An 18,233-nucleotide genomic window follows, 5' to 3' on the forward strand; every position below is an offset into this window, starting at 1 on the left:
CGAGCAGAGTTGACCAACGTTGTTGCCAATGGGTGTGAAAGTGGGTAGCTATTGCAGCAAAATAGTCCAGAAATGGAACACCTCTATAGGAAATTGGTAGGTCATGTACTGCTGACCGCGCAGCAGTGTCTGCCTGTTCATTGCCCTGTACGTCGACATGACAAGAGACCCAACAAAAAACAATATCTTCATGCTTGGTAGAGATACTACGTAGCCAAAGTTGGATACGGAGAACTAGGGGGTGAGATGTATCAAATTTTCATATAGCCTGTAGAGCACTAAGGGAGTCTGAGACTACCACAAATGATGACACAGGCATAGATGTGATACAAATAAGTGCTGCAAGAATGACATACAATTCCGCAGTAAAAATGCTACATGAAGATAGTAAATGCCCTTGCACGACACTGTCCGGAAACACTGCAGCGAATCCGACATCGTCTGAAGACTTAGAGCCATCTGTGTACACAGCGATGGCATGAGAATGAGAGCGGAAGTGATCAAGAAAAAGAGAGCAGGAAGCCACCGTAGGCAGTTGGGCTTTCGAGAAAGGGAGTGAGAAAGAATAGACCCGAACAGCTGGAACTTCCCAGGGGGGGTAGGGAAAAGTGAGATGCTACATGTACATATAAAGGTGGTAAATGAAAGGAAGACAAGATTATTGTTATTATAATCAAAAAGAAGCGCTAAGCCACAAGGGCTATACAGCGCTGCAGGGCAGGAAGGAAGCGAGGGCATCAGGTGGCAAAAGGGAGGTGGATGAGTAATAGGTTACGGATAACAGTGGAGCAGTGGATGGCGAAAGGGTAAAGGGCAGCAAGAGACTGAGCTAGAAAGAGCTGTGGGGAGTGCGTAAGGTATCATCATCAGAGTTTGTGGACTAAATCAGTCGTTGTCAAGAAGTCAACGAGAGAGTCAGGATTAAAGGAGGGTCCATCAGCAAGAAGGGAAGGTAAACAGAGTAGTAGTAGAATGAAGACGGCGTTGGAGGTAAATTCTGCGAGCTCATTGATAGAGAGGGCAGTCTAACAGAATGTGGCTAATCGATACTGGAACTTGACACTGCTCACAGAGAGGTACAGGGTGCCTCTCCATGAGATACCCGTGAGTAAGACGAGTGTGGCCAATGCGAAGACCGGAGAGAGTGGTCTCCCAACCACGGCACTGATGACAAGAAGACAGCCAGTAACCTATGCTCGGTTTAATAGAATGAAGTTTGTTACCAAGCAGAGTTGACCAACGTTGTTGCCAAAGGGCACGAAGGTGGGCAGCTATTGTAGCAAATAGTCCAGAAATGGAACACCTCTATAGGAAATTGGTAGGTCATGTACTGCTGACCACGCAGCAGTGTCTGCCTGTTCATTGCCCTGTACGTCGACATGACCAGGGACCCAACAAAAAATAATATCTTTATGCTTCGTAGAGATACGGCGTAGCCAAAGTTGGATACGGAGAACTAGGGGGTGAGATGCATCAATTTTTTTTTTCGTATAGCCTGTAGAGCACCAAGGGAGTCTGAGACTAACACAAATGATGACACAGGCATAGATGCGATACGAATAAGTGCTGCAAGAATTGCATACAGTTCAGCAGTAAAAATGCTAGGCGAAGATAGTGAATGCCCCCGCACGACGCTGTCCGGAAACACTGCTGCGAATCCGACGCCGTCTGAAGACTTAGAGCCATCTGTGTACACAGCGGTGGCTTGAGAATGGGAGTGGAAGTGATCAAGAAAACAGAGAGCGGGAAGCCACCGTAGGCAGTTGAGCTTTCGAGCAAGGGAGTGAGAAAGAACAGACCCGAACAGCTGGAACTTCCCAGGGGGGTAGGGAAAAGTGAGATGCTACATTAAAATATAAAGGCGGTAACTGAAGCAGGTGGGGATATAGTTTTGGAGTGGTTGGTGCAATTATTTAATAAATGTATGGAAGAGGGTAAGGTACCTAGGGATTGGCAGAGAGCATGCATAGTTCCTTTGTATAAAGGCAAAGGGGATAAAAGAGTGCAAAAATTATAGGGGGATAAGTCTGTTGAGTGTACCTGGCAAAGTGTATGGTAGAGTTATTATTGAAAGAATTAAGAGTAAGACGGAGAATAGGATAGCAGATGAACAAGGAGGCTTTAGGAAAGGTAGGGGGTGTGTGGACCAGGTGTTTACAGTGAAACATATAAGTGAACAGTATTTAGATAAGGCTAAAGAGGTCTTTGTGGCATTTATGGATTTGGAAAAGGCGTATGACAGGGTGGATAGGGGGGCAATGTGGCAGATGTTGCAGGTGTATGCTGTAGGAGGTAGGTTACTGAAAGCAGTGAAGAGTTTTTACGAGGATAGTGAGGCTCAAGTTAGAGTATGTAGGAAAGAGGGAAATTATTTCCAAGTAAAACTAGGCCTTAGACAAGGATGTGTGATGTCACCGTGGTTGTTTAATATATTTATTGATGGGGTTGTAAGAGAAGTAAATGCGAGGGTCTTGGCAAGAGGAGTGGAGTTAAAAGATAAAGAATTACACAAAGTGGGAGTTGTCACAGTTGCTCTTTGCTGATGACACTGTGCTCTTGGGAGATTCTGAAGAGAAGTTGCAGAGATTGGTGGATGAATTTGGTAGGGTGTGCAAAAGAAGAAAATTGAAAGTGAATACAGGAAAGAGTAAGGTTATGAGGATAACAAAAAGATTAGGTGATGAAAGATTGGATATCAGATTGGAGGGAGAGAGTATGGAGGAGGTGAATGTATTCAGATATTTGGGAGTGGACGTGTCAGCAGATGGGTCTATGAAAGATGAGGTGAATCATAGAATTGATGAGGGGAAAAGGGTGAGTGGTGCACTTAGGAGTCTGTGGAGACAAAGAACTTTGTCCTTGGAGGCAAAGAGGGGAATGTATGAGAGTATAGTTTTACCAACGCTCTTATATGGGTGTGAAGCATGGGTGATGAATGTTGCAGCGAGGAGAAGGCTGGAGGCAGTGGAGATGTCATGTCTGAGAGCAACGTGTGGTGTGAATATAATGCAGAGAATTCGTAGTTTGAAAGTTAGGAGGAGGTGCGGGATTACCAAAACTGTTGTCCAGAGGGCTGAGGAAGGGTTGTTGAGGTGGTTCGGACATGTGGAGAGAATGGAGCGAAACAGAATAACTTCAAGAGTGTATCAGCCTGTAGTGGAAGGAAGGTGGGGTAGGGGTCGGCCTAGGAAAGGTTGGAGGGAGGGGGTAAAGGAGGTTTTGTGTGCGAGGGGCTTGGACTTCCAGCAGACATGCGTGAGCGTGTTTGATAGGAGTGAATGGAGACAAATGGTTTTTAATACTTGACGTGCTGTTGGAGTGTGAGCAAAGTAACATTTATGAAGGAGTTCAGGGAAACCGGCAGGCCGGACTTGAGTCCTGGAGATGGGAAGTAGAGTGCCTGCACTCTGAAGGAGGGGTGTTAATGTTGCAGTTTAAAAACTGTAGTGTAAAGCAACCTTCTGGCAAGACAGTGATGGAGTAAATGATGGTTAAAGTTTTTCTTTTTCGGGCCACCCTGCCTTGGTGGGAATCGGCAAGTGTGATAAAAAAAAAAAAAAAAATCTGAAGGGAAGACAAGAGCGAATGTAAGCGAAGAGAGCAAACAGGGGTTGCGAACAAATAAAGAATGTCTACTAATATCGGTGACCATTCTATAAATGGAAGGACTGTGGAGATCGTGAGAGCGTACACAGTAGCGAAGGCAATGGGCATCACCGCAATCAGACAAGGATGGAACATTCGCTTCTGCATAGAGGCTCTCAACAGGGGAAGAGCGAAAAGCACCAAGGCATAAACGTAATCCTTGGTGATGGATGGGGTTAAGGCTAGAGAGAGTAGCAGGAGAGGCCGCTGAATAAACCTGGTCACCATAATCGAGTTTCCAAAAAACGAGGGCTGAATGTAGGCGAAGCAGAGTTCGGCGATCAGCTCCCCAGGAAAGATGAGCAAGGGTTTTAAGAGGGTTTAGCCGACTGTGACAAGTTGCCTTCAGAGAGGTAATGTGAGATTTCCAGGATAACCTACAGTCAAAGAGAAGGCCTAGAAACCTGACTATCACGTTTGGGGATACAGGAGCCATAGAGATGCAAAGGATGATCGGAGATGACAGAGCATCTAGTGAAAGTAATTTGGTGAGTTTTGGTAATGGAAAATTTAAACCCATGCGTGGTGGCCCAAGTGGAAACACAGTCGACCGCATGCTGGAGAGAAACTGCAATGAGATGACAGACAGCGCCTGCACAAGCAATAGCGAAGTCATCAACAGAGTGATGACCAAAGATTGGGTGGAAGAACAGAGGCCAAATCATTTATACCAAGGAGAAAAAGTGTAGTGCTCAGAACACATCCCTGAGGGACACCTTCAGCTTGGGACAAAGTCCGGGGAAAGCACATTATTGACTCGAACATGGAAGTGTCTGTCAGTTAAAAAGTTCTTAAGGAAGGATGGTAGATTGCCTTGGAGGTCTAAGAAGTGGGCTTGGGCCAAAATATTATACCTCCAAGTTGTGTCATATGCATTCTCAAGGTCAAAAAAACATGGCAATAACTGAGTGATTATTTGCAAAGGCACTACGAACATACGTATCCAAGCGTAGTAATGGGTCTATGGTAGAACGGCCCTTACGAAAGCCATATTGACTAGCGGAGAGACCGTTGTGTGTCTCTAAATACCACATTAAACGGCGATTTACCAGATGTTCCATCACTTTGCAAATTGCACTAGTAAGAGCGATGGGACGATAGTGGGAGGCATCATGTCCTGTAGAACCCGGCTTGCGGAAAGAGAGAACAATGGCAGATTTCCACAGCTGGGGAAGAACTCCTTGTGCCCAAATAAGATTGAAGAGGTGTAAGAGGACTACAAGGGCTGACTGATGTAAATGTTGTAGCATACGAATACAGTGGACCCCCGCATAACGATGGCATCACATAGCGATTTTTCCGCATAACGATTACTTTTATCGCAAAATTTTTGCCGCGCATACCGATTAAAAACCCGCTCACCGATTTTCGTCCGAGACGCGTCCAATGTGCCCTCAGCCAGCCTCACATGTGCCGCCCGTCCCATTGTTTACCAGCCAGCCTCCGCGGTAACATCCAAGCATACACTCGGAATATTTCGTATTATTACAGTGTTTTCGGTGCTGTTTCTGGAAAATAAGTGACCATGGGCCCCAAGAAAGCTTCTAGTGCCAACCCTGTGGTAAAAAGGGTGAGAATTAGTATGGAAATTAAGAAAGATTTTGAAGGGTTCGGGGCTAACCCTGAGAAGCCTATGCCAGTTGTGGAATCCATTGTGCCTACTTCAAAGATTAAGGAAATGTGTGCACAGTGGGTTGAACTGCAAACCTTTATGGATGAAAATCACCCTGACACAGCTGTTGCAAGCCGTGCTGGTGACTATTTCAATGACAATGTTGTGGCCCATTTTAGACAAATCGTAAAGGAACGGGAGGTACAGAGCTCTATGGACAGATTTGTTGTGCGACAGAGGTCCAGTGACTCTCAAGCTGGTCCTAGTGGCATTAAAAGAAGAAGGGAAGTAACCCCGGAAAAGGACTTGCTACCTCAAGTCATAATGGAAGGGGATTCCCCTTCTAAACAGTAAGAAGATAATGCTCTCCCCTCCTCCCATCCCATCAATCATCACCAGATCTTCAATAAAAGTAAGTGTCATGTAAGTGTGCATGCCATTTTCAGTTTGTGTGTATTAAAATTAATATTTCATGTGGTAAAAAAATTTTTTTTTCATACTTTTGGGTGTCTTGCACGGATTAATTTTATTTCCATTATTTCTTATGGGGAAAATTCATTCACATAACGATTATTTCGCATAACAATTACCCCTCTTGCACGGATTAAAATCGTTAACCGGGGGTCCACTGTATGAATGTCGTCAGGCCCAGCTGCCGATGATCGGCAAGCTGTGTGTGTTGCCTCCAGTTCCTGAAGTGTAAAAGGCACATTATACTGTTCCTCTCTGAGAGAAAAAAAGTCCAAGGGTACTAACACTCTGGCAGAGTTTGAGGAAAGAAACGAGGGGCATAGATGGAGCCCCCAGGAAATACGGACCAGATGAGTGCCAATTTCAATGGCAACGTCAAGAGGGTTTGCTACATCAATACCGGCGACTCGTAGAACAGGAGCCGGGTCAGGAGAGTATTTACCACTCAATTTCCTCACTTTTTTCCAGACTGCACTCAGAGGAAGCAGAGGTGATGGTGGAAACAGTCACCAGCAAGTGCGTTTAGCATCACGGATGACACGGCGAGCGATCGAACACTTCTGCTTAAAGTCAAGAAGTCTCTCATTGGTTCTATTGTATCGGTACCTGCCCCATGCAGCGCGTTTCAAACGTACTGCACGAGCACAAGCAGGAGACCACCAAGGCACGCACTTCTGAGAATGCTTGCCTGAGGCTTGGGGTATAGAATGAGAAGCTGTGGTATAAACTGACGTTGAGAAGAGGTGTACGAGCTCATCAATGGAGGATGAAGGAACCTCACTAAAAGCATTGAGTTGCGAGTAAAGGTCCCAATTTGCCCAATCAAATTGCCAGCGAGGGCTACAGAAAGGTGGTGAATATGAAGAAGTAAGAATGATTGGAAAATGATCGCTGTCATGTACGTCCGGTAGAACAGACCAGGTGAAGTCTAGTGCAGGGGAGGAAGAGCAGACTGATAGATCGATGCAAGAAAGAGTATGAGTACGAGGATCAAAATGGGTGGGAGTACCCGTATTTAAAACATGGAGGGGGTGAGAGGCGAGAAAAGCCTCTAACTGGATGCCACGTGAGTCACAATGAGAACCCCCCCCCCAGAGGAAATGGTGGGCGTTAAAATCACCAAGTAACAGAAGTGGTGGTGGTAAGGATGAAACAAGAAAAGCAAAGTCTGGGATAGAAAATGCTCGAGAAGGAGAGAGATATAAAGAACATATTGTAAACCACTTATTCAAGTGGATACGGGCTGCAGTGTAATGCAGAGAGGTATGGACAAATAGTTGACAGTACGGAATATCATTGCGTAGAAGAAGGGCACTTTCATTAACCCTTCGAGGGTTTTGGCCGTACTAGTACGGCTTACGACACAGGGTTTTTGACGTACTAGTACGCCTAAATTCTAGCGCCCTCAAATCTAGTGGGAGAAAGCTGGTAGGCCTACATATGAAAGAATGGGTCTATGTGGTCAGTGTGCACAGTAAAAAAAAATCCTGCAGCACACACTGCATAATGAACAAAAAAAAACTGACCGTGTTTTTGGAATAAAACAGCGACTTCGCACTGTATTTTCGTATGGTATTTATTGTTGTATTCTAGTTTTCTTGGTCTCATTTTATAGAATGGAAGACATGTTACAGAAACTGAGATGATTTTGACTGGTTTTACAATGAAAAGTACCTTGAAATTGAGCTCAAAATAGCAGAAATGTTCGATTTTTACCAAAGTTCAAAAGTAAACAAATCATGCCAAGCGTCCAATACAAGTCAACTGGTGAGTCTAATATTCTTTTGCAAGTGTGCCAATATTATTTATACCATTTTTTACACTAATGCAGTACTCTGCATAACATTAAATCTTCTATTTTTTGTGAGAATAAAAATTCAAAGTGGAAAGCAAAAGAATGTAAGAGGGGCCTTGAGACGTTACTAATGAACAAAAGAAATGTCATTTTAGTGCCAGGAATGTCTTTCTTGTTTATTCTGGACCCTATTCGGAAATTGGCGTCTTTTGAAATTTGTGTGAAACTGGGAAAATTGCTAAATTCTGACCACTGTACTGGATAGTTGAAATTGGTAAATGGGTGGTTTCTTGCACTCATTCGATAGAAAAAATAGTTATAGGAAAATATTCATGTTTTTTGTCGACTAGTGCAGTGGAATTGGCCGAAAATGGGACTCAAAGTGGGCAATATAGTTTTGCAGTGGTTGGTGCAATTATTTAATAAATGTATGGAAGAGGGTAAGGTACCTAGGGATTGGCAGAGAGCATGCATAGTTCCTTTGTATAAAGGCAAAGGGGACAAAAGAGAGTGCAAAAATTATAGGGGGCCAAGTCTGTTGAGAATACCTGGTAAAGTGTATGGTAAGAGTTATTATTGAAAGAATTAAGAGTAAGACGGACAATAGGATAGCAGATGAACAAGGAGGCTTTAGGAAAGGTAGGGCGTGTGTGGACCAGGTGTTTACAGTGAAACATATAAGTGAACAGTATTTAGATAAGGCTAAAGAGGTTTTTGTATCATTTATGGATTTGGAAAAGGCGTATGAGAGGGTAGATAGGGGGGCAATGTGGCAGATGTTGCAGGTGTATGGTGTAGGAGGTAGGTTACTGAAAGCAGTGAAGAATTTTTACAAGGATAGTGAGGCTTAAGTTAGAGTATGTAGGAAAGAGGGAGATTATTTCCCAGTAAAAGTAGGCCTTAGACAAGGATGTGTGATGTCACCGTGGTTGTTTAATATATTTATAGATGGGGCTGTAAGAGAAGTAAATGCGAGGGTCTTGGCAAGAGGTGTGGAGTTAAAAGATAAAGAATCAAGCACAAAGTGGGAGTTATCACAGTTGCTCTTTGCTGATGACACTGTGCTCTTGGGAGATTCTGAAGAGAAGTTGCAGGGGTTGGTGGATGAATTTGGTAGGGTATGCAAAAGAAAATTAAAAGTGAATACAGGTAAGAGTAAGGATATCAAAAAGATTAGGTGATGAAAGATTGGATATCAGATTGAAGGGAGAGAGTACGGAGGAGGTGAATGTATTCACATACTTGGGAGTGGACGTGTCAGCAGATGGGTCTATGAAAGACAAGGTGAATCACAGAATTGATGAGGGGAAAAGGGTGAGCGGTGCACTTAGGAGTCTGGGGAGACAAAGAACTTTGTCCTTGGAGGCAAAGAGGGGAATGAATGAGAGTATAGTTTTACCAACGCTCTTATATGGGTGTGAAGCATGCGTGATGATGTTGCAGCGAGGAGAAGGCTGGAGGCAGTGGAGATGTCATGTCTGAGGGCAATGTGTGGTGTGAATATAATGCAGAGAATTCGTAGTTTGGAAGTTAGGAGGAGGTGCGGGATTACCAAGACTGTTGTCCAGAGGGCTGAGGAAGGGTTGTAGAGGTGTTTCGGACATGTAGAGAGAATAGAGCAAATCAGAATGACTTCAAGAGTGCATCAGTCTGTAGTGGAAGGAACGCGGGGTAGGGTTCGGCCTAGGAAAGGTTGGAGGGATGGGGTAAAGGTTTTGTGTGCGAGAGGCTTGGACTCCCAGCAGGCATGATAGGAGTCAATGGAGACAAATGGTTTTTAATACTTGACGTGCTGTTGGAGTGCGAGCAAAGTAACATTTATGAAGGGATTCAGGGAAACCGGCAGGCCGAACTTGAGTCCTGGAGATGGGAAGTACAGTGCCTGCACTCTGAAGGAGGTATGTTAATGTTGCAGTTTAAAAACTGTATTGTAAAGCCCCCTTCTGGCAAGACAGTGATGGAGTGAATGATGGTGAAAGTTTTTCTTTTTCAGGCCACCCTGCCTTAGTGGGAATCGGCCAGTGTGTTAATAAAAAAAAAAAAAAAAATTGTAAGTTTAAGGGCTAAATTCCAGTAGCCACTTAAAACCATACATGAAATCTTTCCTTGTCATTCTGTCTGAAAATAGGAACACCTCTGATACATCTTTCATAAATTGAAGAAATAGTACCAGTCTTAGTACTGAGGCACTGAAATTTACCCCTCATCTTACGTCTGGTGTCAAGCAAAACACCCGATTATTTGTAAGATAATAACCCCCCCCACCGCATCTTTTGGCTGGTAATATACAGTACTCTCGTCACATCAGCAGAAACCAAGTAAATGCTCTGCACCACGCAATTCGGGCCAGTAAATCAGCAATCCAAGATGGCAACCTTGAATTCACTGAGCCACATCGGCTGACAAAACAGAAGGGTGACCGGACACAAGCCATGAGTCATACTCCCTCCCTTTGGATGCCACTTGGGACTGACATGCAGCCTCCAAGGATACTGTCACCCAAGTGTGCCCATTGAGAATCCAGAGGGAGACCAAACACATTCAAAGATAATCCAATTCATAGGGAAAACACCACCACTGAAGGTCTGAATGGAATGGGATGGACAAAAAACCATTTCTTCTAAACAAGTAGAATATCCCCAAAGGCCGAATGGACAGGCCACTGAGGTTTGTTCCGAGGAAGAAGACTTAAGGCTAAATTACCTTTTATAAGAGCCTCTTTGCCCCCAAAAAGGGATACCCACTTAAAAGGAAGCTGAAATATGAAACGGTAGCTGCTTAGAACTTAATCTATATACAAATGCACAATTATACACACTACTGACCAGAATCAATAATTAATCAGGAATCATGGGACCAACAAATATTTACCTTCATGATAGATCTCTAAGGGTAGTTCTCAATGGAACAGAATCAGCAAGACATCCTACTGGGTCAAGTATTCCACAAGGAAGTGTCCTGGAACTATTGTTATGGAATGTCTACTTCAATGACCCACTGCATGTCATCCCAGAACCCCATGCATATGCAGTTGTTTGTACTCTGACATTTACTTATCCAAGAGAAGAAATGCCAGCTGCTCTAAGCCACATCAATCGCCAGCTAAGAGCTATATCAGCTTGGGGAAACAGATGTCAAGTAACATTTGCACCTGAGAAAACACAAATGATGGTCTCTAGGCACCATGATGGTAATGCTGGTGTAGTAGTAAGTATGAATGGGAGGGTGTTGCTACCTGAGGAAGAAGGCAGCCAGGAAGCTTACAGCACTTCACAGTATCTCGCATCTGCCTGTCAGCAGGGTTTTCAAGATTCTGTACGAGGCAAAAGTACGCTCACATCTTGAGTATGCTCCACTTTCTTCGTTTGCCTCCGCCCCCCACCACCTGAGACTGCTTGACAGACAACAGAGCAAGATGTCTCATCTCTCGCCTGGACCCATCCTGGATAGAGCTGTAATTTCAGCAGAGCCTTCAACACAGGAGGGATGTTGGTGGCCTTAGTGTTATATACAAGGCCAACATTGTCAAAGTATCACACTTGGATCTCGTTATGCACTGCATGTGGCAGGATTTTTATTATACTGCACACATTGACCATGCAGATCCGTTCTTTCACATGTAGGTCTACCAGCTTTGTCTCGCTAGATTTGAAACCGCTAGAATTTTGGTGTAATAATACGGCACCAACACCGGCTTGCAAGCCATACTAATATGACACTGAAATTGAAAAGGTTAAGATGTTCTGCAAAGTCCATCAATCAGAAGGCTAAATCCACTGCATATGTATTTTCTCCGGTAGAACATGGGTGCCTCAATCCAACATGTTTTCCTTTAAACAAACATCCCCCCCCTCCCCACATTAGTTCGTAACACCAGAGGTATCTATTACTAAAGGTATAAACTTACTTAAAAACTTTCTTGCTCATTCAGCATGTATCCATCATCTGAAATACAAAACAGTGGCTGCTTAGAATTTAATTCAATTTACAAATACACAATCATGCACACTATTGATCAGAATCAATAATTAATCAGGAATCATGGGACTAACAGATTGTATTTCATAGCATCATTGTAACTAATTTTTGTTTCAAGTTTTTATTTTTTTTTTATCACACTGGACGATTCCCACCAAGGAAGGGTGACCTGAAAAAGAAAAACTTTCACCATCATTCACTCCATCACCGTCTTGCCAGAAGGGTGCTTTACACTACAGTTTTTAAACTGCAACATTAACAACCCTCCTTCAGAGTGCAGGCACTGTACTTCCCATCTCCAGGACTCGAGTCCGGCCTGCCGGTTTCCCTGAACCCCTTCATAAATGTTACTTTGCTCACACTCCAACAGCACGTCAAGTATTAAAAACCATTTGTCTCCATTCATTCCTATCAAACACACTCATGCATGCCTGCTGGAAGTCCAAGCCCCTCGCACACAAAACCTCCTTTACCCCCTCCCTCCAACCTTTCCTAGGCCGACCCCTACCCCGCCTTCCTTCCACTACAGACTGATACACTCTTGAAGTTATTCTGTTTCGCTCCATTCTCTCCACATGTCCGAACCACCTCAACAACCCTTCCTCAGCCCTCTGGACAACAGTTTTGGTAATCCCGCACCTCCTCCTAACTTCCAAACTACGAATTCTCTGCATTATATTCACACCACACATTGCTCTCACACATGACATCTCCACTGCCTTCAGCGTTCTCCTCACTGCAACATTCATCACCCATGCTTCACACCCATATAAGTGCGTTGGTAAAACTATACTCTCATACATTCCCCTCTTTGCCTCCAAGGACAAAGTTCTTTGTCTCCACAGACTCCTAAGTGCACCACTCACCCTTTTCCCATCATCAATTCTATGATTCACCTCATCTTTCATAGACCCATCCGCTGACACGTCCACTCCCAGATATCTGAATACATTCACCTCCTCCATACTCTCTCCCTTAAATCTGATATCCAATCTTTCATCACCTAATCTTTTTGTTATCCTCATAACCTTACTCTTTCCTGTATTCACTTTCAATTTTCTTCTTTTGCACACCCTACCAAATTCATCCACCAATCTCTGCAACTTCTCTTCAGAATCTCCCAAGAGCACAGTGTCATCAGCAAAGAGCAACTGTGACAACTCCCACTTTATGTGTGATTCTTTATCTTATAACTCCACGCCTCTTGCCAAGACCCTCGCATTTACTTCTCTTACAACCCCATCTATAAATATATTAAACAACCTGCTGTGAGTAAATGCAGTCAAGTACACTTTGAAAGAAAATATATCGGATGTTTTTTTTTTTTTACAGAACTTTGTAAGTAGCTCTAATATCTATAACAACAGATTTGCCTCCACCACTTCCTTATCCAATATGATTTCGTTACTGTGTCAACTAAATTAACTAATAATGTACACCGACAATATTCTAAATTAAGTGCAAATTTTTGAAAACTCTCAATTGCATTTACACCAGATTTCATAATACAGAAGAGTTTCATAAGAGATGATTGTATTCAATTTAAAACTCAATAAAGTAAATACAGCATTCATGTTGAGAATAGACTTACTTTTAGTGCAGATGGTTACCGTTGCTCTTCCTCTTCTTTCTCGTCCTGCAAAATACATAGTGTAAATTTATGCCGTTGCCAAATAATTGCTTTTCAAATTCATGTCAATCAGAAAAAATTCAGCCGGTGAGCGTTTCATTATTTTCAATCGGTAATTCCATTATCAAACTAAAGGCTTTCATCTGGGGAGTGAAAATCGAATGACTACAGTATAAATTAAACAATATATCTTGAAATTTGAGTAACCTACACAATATATTCATCTTCAAATTCCAAAGAGTTAAACATGTACAGCAGTTGGGTATCTTTAATACTGAAGCATTTCACCTATGCGGTAGGTTTTGTTAGTCAAATACACGTTGATGGACCGATTAAATCTTTACTTCGCCATTACCGCTGCCTATTATACATTCTCTTCTGTATCTGACTGACAAAGCCTACCGTGTAGACGAAAAATTTCAGCATTAAGGGCATCCAACTATTGTACTTGTTTCTTGTTTGTCTGTATTTTTACCATTTTCAACACCTTCAAATTATTCCCTGCAAAAGCAAATTAGTGTTAAAGCTATAATAATAATAATAATAATAATAGTAATAATAATAATAATAATAATAATAATAATAATAATAATAATAATAATAATAATAATAATAATAATAATAATAATAGTAATAATAATAATAATAATAATAATAATAATAATAATAATAATAATAATAATAATTAAAATAATTAAAATAATAATAATAATAATAATAATAATAATAATAATAATAATAATAGTAATAGTAATAATAATAATAATAATAATAATAATAATAAAAATAATAATAATAATAATAGTAATAATAATAATAATAATAATAATAATAATAATAATAATAATAATAATATATATATATATATATAATATATATATATATATATATATATATATATATATATATATATATATATATATATATATATATATATATATATATATATATATATATATATATATATATATATACACACACACACACACAGTGGACCCCTGGTTTACGATCACCTCCCAACGCGACCAATTATGCAAGTGTATTTACGTAAGTGCGTTTGTACGTGTATGTTAAGGGGTCTGAAATGGACTAATCTAATTCACAATATTCCTTTTGGGAACAATTTCGTTCAGTATTATTATTATAATAAAAAAGAAGCACTAAGCCACAAGGGCTATACAGCGCTGCAGGGCAGGAAGCGAGGGCATCAGGTGGCAAAAGGGAGATGGACGAGTAATAGGTTACGGATAACAGCGGGGCAGTGGATGGTGAAAGGGTAAAGGGCAGCAAGAGACTGAACTAGAAAGGGCTGAGGGGAGTGCGAAACGTATCATCAGAGTTTGTGGAGTAAATCAGTCGTCGTCAAGAAGTCAATGAGAGAGTCAGGATTAAAGGAGTGTCCATCAGCAAGAAGGGAAGGTAAAGAGAGAGTAGTACAACGAAGACGACGTTGGAGGTAAATTCTGCGTGCTCGTTGAAAGAGGGGGCAGTCTAACAGAATGTGGCTAATTGATACTGGAACTTGACACTGCTCACAGAGAGGAACAGGGTGTCTCTCCACGAGATACCCATGAGTAAGACGAGTGTGGCCAATGCGAAGGCGGGAGAGAGTGGTCTCCCAACCTCGGCACTGATGACAAGACGGCCAGTAACCTATGCTCAGTTTAACAGAATGAAGTTTGTTACCGAGCAGAGTTGACCAACGTTGTTGCCAACGGGTGTGAAGGTGGGTAGTTATTGCAGCAAAAGTCCAGAAATGGAACACCTCTATAGGAAATTGGTAGGTCATGTACTGCTGACCGCGCAGCAGTGTCTGCCTGTTCATTGCCCTGTACGTCGACATGACCAGGGACCCAACAAAAAAAAAATATCTTTATGCTTGGTAGAGATACGGCGTAGCCAAAGTTGGATACGGAGAACTAGAGGGGTGAGATGAATCAAATTTTCGTATAGCCTGTGGAGCACTAAGGGAGTCTGAGACTACCACAAATGATGACACAGGCATAGATGCGATACGAATAAGTGCTGCAAGAATGGCACACAATTCAGCAGTAAAAATGCTAGCCGAAGATAGTAAATGCCCTCGCACGACGCAGTCCGGAAACACTGCTGCGAATCCTGACATAGTCTGAAGACTTAGAGCCATCTGTGTACACAGCCATGGCATGAGAATAAGAGTGGAAGTGATCAAGAAAAAGAGCGGGAAGCCACCGCAGGCAGTTGGGCTTTCGAGCAAGGTAGTGAGAAAGAACAGTCCCGAACAGTTGGAACTTCCCAGGGGGGTAGGGAAAAGTGAGATGCTACATTAACATATAAAGGTGGTAACTGAAGGGAAGACAAGCGAATGTAGGCGAAGAGAAAAGGGACGGAGCAAACAGGGTCGGCGAATAAATAATGTCTACTAATTTTGGTGACCATTCTATAAATGGAAGGATTGTGGAGATCGTGAGAGCGTACATAGTAGCGAAGGCAATGGTCATCACAGCGATCAGACAAGGATGGAAAATTCGCTTCTGCAGAGGCTCTCAACAGGGGAAGAGCGAAACGCAAAAAAGGCATCAATGTAACCCTTGGTGATGGATGGGTTTAAGGCGAGAGAGAGTAGCAGAAGAGGCCGCTGAATAAATCTGGTCACCATAATCGAGTTTCGATAAAACGAGGGCTGAATATAGGCGAAGCAGAGTTCGACGATCAGCTCCCCAGGAAAGATGAGCAAGGGTTTTAAGAAGGTTTAGCCGGCTGTGACAAGTTGCCTTCAGAGATGTAATGTGAGGTTTCCAGGAAAACCTACGGTCAAAGAGAAGGCCTAAAAACCTGACTATCACTTTCAGGGATACGGGAGCCATAGAGATACAAAGGACGATCGGAGATGATAGAGCGTCTAGTGAAAGTAATACGGTGAGTTTTGGTACCGGAAAATTTAAACTCATGCGTGGTGGCCCAAGTGGAAACACGGTCGACCGCATGCTTGAGAGAAACTGCAATGAGATGACAGTCAGCGCCTGCACAAGCAATAGCAAAGTCATCAACAGAGTGATGACCAAATATTGGGTGGAAGAGCAGAGGCCAAATCATTTATACGAAGGAGAAAAAGTGTTGTGCTCAGAACACATCCCTGAGGGACACCTTCAGCTTGGACAAAGTCCGGGGAAAACACATTATTGACTCGAACACGGAAGTGTCTGTCAGTTAAAAAGTTCTTAAGGAAGGATGGTAGATTGTATCGGAGGCCTAAGGAGTGGGCTTGGGCCAAAATATTACACCTCCAAGTTGTGTCATATGCCTTCTCAGGTCAATAACTGAGTGATTATTTGCAAAGGCATTACGAACAATAAATTATAGCCTGAGATAGGTTGGAAAACAGCCGAGTGTAATTTTGGTTCTTGTAAGCAAGCACCAACAGGGGAAAACCTGGAAAACAACATCTGAAGCTCACCCCGATTACCCGAGGCCGCGGATATTCCACTGTAAATAGGCAATGATTGCCGATGAAGAAAACACCAGGAATCCGTAGGGAAAGGCACCTACGGACTAGAGGGGTTAGAAAAGTCAACGTGCGGTGGCATTGGAAGACGTTCAAGCAGCGAAGGAACGGAGCATTGCGAAGAATGGAGTTGTGAAGATGGAGGAGAGGGAAGAGAAGGAACAGGAGGTGAATCAGTGTCCATTGAAGGTTTAGTCTCAGCAATATATTCTGAAATGGCTTCAAGTGTTTCTGAATTCAATGATGTATGGGAGACCATACTGGAGGTAGGAGGAGGAGGGCGAATAAAGATTGGGACAGTAATGGACTGTACCAAAGTAGAGGGGGACGAAAGAGTGTAGGGGACTGGAGATGAAGTGTGTGTGTGTGTGTGGGGGGAAGCGGACAGAAGAGGCAGAAACATGGGAGGTGGCAGAAGAGGGAGAAACTTGGGAGGGGACGGGGATGGAAGGCATAGTACGAGGAGGAGGGTCAATCTCCACACTCGTAATAGAGCCAGAGAGAGGGGAAAAACTAGGCACAGAGATTGGAAAGGTAAAGTGTGGAGGTGGAAGAAGGGAAGGAAGGGGCAAAGAAGATTTGAGCAATGTGGATTTTTTGGACTTCTGAGAAGTAGAGGGGTGATTGGTATAAGGTGTCGTACGAGGTCTTGTCGATACTGGGGCTTGTGAGGAAGGACGCGAAGATGTGAGAACAGACTGAGTTGTAGTCGGGAAGTCAGAGCCAAGGAGAGAAAAAGGATTAGATGCCGGAGTGGCTATGGGAGGGGTAACAATAGAAGAGGCTGCAGATGGCACCCCAGAAGTGGGGGGACGTTTTGAAACACAAGAATAAGAAACACGGCGTAGTCTCCCTTGGAGGCGGAGATGAGCAACTGTCATAGCATAAGGGAGACCTTCTGCCTCTTTGAGGCAACGGATTTCACGTTCATTTAAGTAGACCTGGCAACGGCGGGAGTACGAAGGGCGAGCTTCATTACAATTAAGGCAAGATGGAGGTTGACTGCAAGATGTATTAGAATGGTCGTCGGCAACACAGACTGGGCATTTGGCTATAGATCTGCAAAATTTTGCTGTGTGACGAAAACGTCAGCAATTTCTACACTGTTGCGGTGTAGGTATCACCTTTCGAACTTGTAACCGATGTCCTGCGACATATACAGAGGACGGGAGTTCTAGGCTGTCTAAAGTTAATCGAGCCACATTGCAAGGGTAACGCCTCCGTCTACAGGCAGAGGACATAAGTGTCTACTTTGAGGATTGGGAGATCCTGGAGTTCCAGCTGTTCAAGAATGTCATTGCCACATGACTGGAAATTCTGTTGGACTATGGTATGGGGCAGAATGACAGTACCACTACAAGAATTGAGAGAAAGATGTTTTTCAATAGTGATAGTAGTAGTATTGATATTCGAAAGGAGAAAAAGATCACGAGCTTGGGTAGCATTCTGGACAGTGACGATGCGTATACTGCTCTTGAGAGCATGAAATGAAATATGTCTACCAACAAGCCACAGGAGAGCTTTGCCAATACAGTGGACCCCCGCATACCGTACAATCTGCATACCGCTCGCTTTTTTCGCAAAAATTTTGCCTCGCATACCGCCCAAAAACCCGCTC

At 43.0% G+C, this 18,233-nt stretch overlaps 1 long non-coding RNA gene across 14 annotated transcripts in view; it reads right to left on the reverse strand.

Moving 5' to 3' along the window:
* The window catches only part of LOC128686901 (uncharacterized), a 141,085-nt gene that overhangs the window by 31,355 nt on the left and 91,497 nt on the right, over positions 1-18,233 (reverse strand). For 12 of the 14 annotated variants that reach the window (XR_011393954.1, XR_011393949.1, XR_011393963.1 and 9 more), the window contains 2 exons: positions 13,093-13,137; positions 11,431-11,468 (listed from right to left, as the gene is read on the reverse strand). The exons of 1 other annotated variant lie outside the window; for it this stretch is intronic. This is a non-coding gene — a long non-coding RNA (uncharacterized lncRNA). The remainder of the gene's footprint in view (positions 1-11,430; positions 11,469-13,092; positions 13,138-18,233) is intronic. One more of the 14 variants, XR_011393961.1, reaches the window with a different exon arrangement.

Source organism: Cherax quadricarinatus, chromosome 1, assembly GCF_038502225.1.
Source record: "Cherax quadricarinatus isolate ZL_2023a chromosome 1, ASM3850222v1, whole genome shotgun sequence".
Classification (NCBI taxonomy): domain Eukaryota; kingdom Metazoa; phylum Arthropoda; class Malacostraca; order Decapoda; family Parastacidae; genus Cherax; species Cherax quadricarinatus.